Source organism: Zingiber officinale, chromosome 6A, assembly GCF_018446385.1.
Source record: "Zingiber officinale cultivar Zhangliang chromosome 6A, Zo_v1.1, whole genome shotgun sequence".
In the NCBI taxonomy this organism is placed as follows: Eukaryota; Viridiplantae; Streptophyta; class Magnoliopsida; order Zingiberales; family Zingiberaceae; genus Zingiber; species Zingiber officinale.
The window spans coordinates 133,956,762-133,961,314 of record NC_055997.1 but is presented as its reverse complement, the minus strand read 5'-3'; the positions used below and the strand labels follow the sequence as shown (position 1 = coordinate 133,961,314).

Here is a 4,553-nt window from a genome sequence, read left to right as displayed (position 1 = left end):
AGCACCAAACAATCGAACCTATGCTTTGATAATGGTAAAGGGATTCAAAGTTAAGCTGTCTTATTGTCTAACAAGTTGAATTAAGTGTGCAAGAAAGTCCTAAGTGATCTTAGGTAAAGGAAAGTCCTAGCTGATATTAGGCAAGTGGAAAGTCCTAGCTGTGGTTAGGCAACGAAGTTCTGGTCCAGGCGACTGGGTGAAGTCTTGACGGGTTGAGGACTTTGGGAGAAATTCTAGAGTCAAGGACTTTCGGTGAAAATCCTGGGGGTCATGGATACTAGGTAGAAGTTTGGATGAATCATGGATCGGTCAACATGAAGACCTGAAGCCTCGGATGATGAGCAAAAAGTTCAAACAGTCTGGAGAACCGGTCTGGCAAAAGATAATTTCTCCTGAGAGGAATATGTGAGGATGCATTCCCCTAAAAGAGAACAGTAGGCGTCGGTCCGACCTAGAGTTTTAGTGAAACTCAAAGTCAGGACTAGACAGTCCGAAGGCTATCAAATCTTATCATTCTTTATATATTATTTGCGTGGACTAACCTTATTTTGCAGGAGTACAAAGTCACAGAAAATGGTAGTCAGAGTGCTCGGAGTTGGTCCGGGCGCTTGGACTGGCTTCGTCAATAGGCAGGGTGCCTGGCTAGGCGCCCTAGCGGTCCAGGCACCCGGAGTTACTCCAAGCACCCGGACGCCCGGTGCATAGCTAGGTGCCCCCACTAATACTTTAATTTACTTGGTTCGGAGCTTATGATCACTCATACTCCAAGGCTCGTGATAGTCTATCGCTTTCATTGGGCAATTATTATCAATCTGAATAAGTTACAAAAGTAATTACAATTGTGTATAAGTAACTTGAATAATTAAAGAAAATATCGACGACTAAGAGGTAGAAATCTTCAGCGTAGTTATCGTTGGATTAGCTTTTGGGCATCGTGGAGGTGTTTTTTTAGCAGCACGTAGAAGTAGAAGATGTTCGGAATGTTGTTCTCAAAGTGCTGGTCAAATCCTCCTTTTATAGCCCACTCGGGGCACTCCCATAGGGTTGACGTGGCGTGCTCTTGTCAAAACTCGATCTAAAAAAATTATCTAGCTCTAGGCGCTCGAACCACCCTCGGACACCCGGACTATGACGTAGGTGCACCAGTCAGTGTGCTCCAGCTATCCGAGCAGATCAAAGTTTGGTCATTCGGGCGCTTGGAGTAACTTTGGGCACCCAAACCAAGGCACCCTGCATGTTGATGAAGCCAGTCTGGGCACCCTGACCATCATTTTCTACAACTTTGTCTTCCAGCAAAATAAGGTTAGTTCAGGCAAATAATATGTAAAGAATAATAAGATTTGATAGCTTTCAGACCGTCCTGTCCTGACTTTGAGTTTCGTTGAAACTTTAGGTCGGATTGACATCTACTATTCCCTCTTCAGGGAACATGTCCTCATCTACTTCTCTCAGGAGAAATTACCTTTTGTCAGACCGATCCTCCAAATCGTCTGGACTTTTTCTCAATGTTCGAACCTTCAAGTATTCATACTGAGCATCCTATCCACGACTCGTCCAAACTTTCACCTAGTGTTTGCGACTCCTAGGATTTACACATAGAGTCCTCGACTCTAGAATTTCGCTCAAAGTCCTCGACCCACCAAGACTTTGTCTAGTTGCCCGGACTAGATCTTCATTACATAACAGCAGGTAGGACTTTCCTTTGCCTAAGATTACTTAGGACTTTCCTGCATATTTAGTTCAACTTGTTAGACAACAAGATAGTTTAACTTTGAACCCCTTTATCATTATCAAAATACAGGTTCTATTGTCTAGTGCTTCCTGCACCAACATTCTCTAGTCTAGATTTTGAAGGTGCTTGTTGAATTCCCATTGATTGCCCAACTTATTTTGTCCTCCTTGATCTTGATTGTTCCTATAAGAAAATTTTGGGTGGTTCCTCCAACTGTGGTTGTGTGTGCTTGAATACATGTTGTTTTTCCTCTGGTTAAAGTGATTGATGGCATCGACTTGTTCAATTTGGGCCACTTGTAAAGTAGTAACTCCAAGTTGACAACTATCCACCACATGCCCTATCACACTATAAATTTTACAAGATGTATTAGTTGTTGGTACAATCGATCTCTAAGATTTCGATGTCTGATGATATGACCAAGGGTTGACCCAAACAAGACTTGATGTTTGGGAGAGAGAAGTCTAGTCAGGACTAGATGACTAGCAAGGGTAAGTTCTAACCAAAGGTTAGGCAAGATGGAAGTCCCGATGAGTGAAGTCGGACCCTAGTCAGTGAAGCTAGGTGGTGGAAGTCCCGGTGAGTGAAGTCGAACCCTAGTGAGTGAAGCTAGGTGGTGGAAGTCCCGGTGAGTGAAGATGGACCCTAGTGAGTGAAGCTAGGTGGGAGAAGTCCCGGTGAGTGAAGCTAGGTGGGAGAAGTCGCGGTGAGTGAAGCTGGGCCCTAGTGAGTGAAGCTAAGTGGTGGAAGTCTTGATGAGTAAAGCTAGGCCCTAGTGAGTGAAGCTAGGTGGAGGAAGTCCTGGTGAGTGAAGCTAGACCATAATGAGTGAAGTTAGGTGGAGGAAGTCCTGATGAGTGAAGCCAGGTAATAGAAGTCCTAGTGAGTGAAGGTAGGCAACCCTAGGGATGTAACCCTAGGTTTACTATACTATTTTTATCTACCGTGCTAACTCAGTGTTGCTAGGTTGACGGGCTGACCGGGTACCTGACACAAAGTCCAGATGGGTCGACGAGCTGATTGGACGTCTAGCAAGTAAGTAAAGGTAAGTCACTGGAGGGGAGTGATCGTGAGGACGTGTTCCGAGAAGGGAACTTAGGCGCTGATTCAACTTAGAACCATTTCGGAACTCTAAGTTGAGATCTTAACTAGATTCCAGTCTCGGCGAGACAGAATCTAATTACTACTTGTTCCTTATATAAATTATGCTAACACTTTATTTTGCAGAGTTGTATAATTTACATTTCACCTCGGACTAACGTTTTCTTGCAGGTAGCTGGAAAATGGAGGTCCGAGCGCCCGGAAGGGATTCGGGCGCCCGGAATGCAAACTTTATCTCCATCGCGCGTCGCCACGTGGAGCTCTATGGTTGGCTGGGCTACGTCACACTCCAGGCGCCCGGAAGGGATTCGGGTGCCCGGAGCCTCCTATATAAGGAGGGTGAGCCCTAGAGCAAAGAACAACTCACAACAAGATCTTCCAACGCTTGCTCTGTTGTGTTGTGCTCCTGCGACGTTGCGAAGCTACTCCGACAATGTGCTGCTTTTTATTTCCTTTACTCTTGTCGGTATTTCTTTTCCAAAGTTCTTGTACCTTAATTTTGTAATCACATTTTCGAACTGCTAGTGGATTGTCTAATGAAAACACTCAACAAGTGCGGGCCTTGGAGTAGGAGTCGACGAAGGCTCCGAACCAAGTAAAATTAGTTGTGTTAGCATTGTTTGTTCTCGCTTTTATCGTTCTGTTGCGTACTCGATTTTCTACGACAATTTCTTAAATCACTATTCACCCCCTCTAGCAAATTACTCGATCCAACACTAGTTACATTAACAAAATTGACATTGAAAGAATCAACATTTTTGTGAGTGTGCCCATTTTTACTACAATCAGATCGAGTGTATTAGCGTCATACTTACATGTGGCCTTCATGAGGTTACCTCATCCAGAGGTCCATTGGTGGTGGTTGAGTGTCACGCTCTCTTTGATCTCTTCAGTCTCATCTAGTCTCTTGTTCATCAGTGTTCCACCAGTTGTAGAGTCTAGGGATACCTTTGTTCGCATAAGAGATTTTGTTATAGAAGGTATGAATGATCAATCACTTTTCTAGTCCATGATGTGGGCATTATTGCAATAATCCCTTGAATCGGTTCCACACCTCGAATAATGATTCTTTGTCTTTCTACATGAAGCTCATGATGAGATGTCTCAGGTCGGTTGTCTTGCTCAGAGGAAAGAACTTGTCAAGGAGCCAATGTTCACATTGATCCCACGTGGAGATGTTGTCAAACGGAAGTGAATGGAGTCAAGCCTTTGCCTTATCCCTCAACAAGAAAGAGAATAGGAGCAACCTAATTGCATTTGCAATGACACCATTATATTTTCAGAGTTGTATAAATTTCTAAGAATACCTCCAAGTGCATATTAGGATCTTCCATGAGTGTTCTTCCAAATTGGTTCCGCTGGACCATATGTATCAATGCAGGCTTCAACTCAAAGTAGCCAGCATTGATCTAAGGCCTCTTGATGCTAGACCTTAGGCCTTTGGCACTAGGGGTGGCGTAGTTCTTCAACGGTTTGTTCTTATTGTCGGTCATGGTGGATTTTGCTTGTCTTTGCTCCTCTAATTATCTTTATAGGTTTTGTCTTTTATGGAAGGTCTTGTCAATTTCAAAATTAGCAAGAAGAAGATCTCTTGATTTGTTATACTTGAGCATAAAAGGAAACTCTAATCGCCTAAAGAAAAAAAAGAAAGGTCAGAAAAGGAAGGAGATAAAAAAGGAAAGAAGGAAAAAAAATCCAAAATAATCAATTCACCATCTAA

At 43.4% G+C, this 4,553-nt stretch overlaps 1 non-coding gene across 1 annotated transcript; it reads left to right on the top strand.

Annotated features, from left to right (window-relative positions):
- The first annotated feature begins 3,837 nt into the window (after window positions 1-3,837).
- Window positions 3,838-3,944, top strand: LOC121998915. Its single transcript, XR_006116699.1, has one exon. It is a non-coding gene; the product is annotated as a small nucleolar RNA R71 (small nucleolar RNA).
- The last annotated feature ends 609 nt before the right edge of the window (window positions 3,945-4,553 follow it).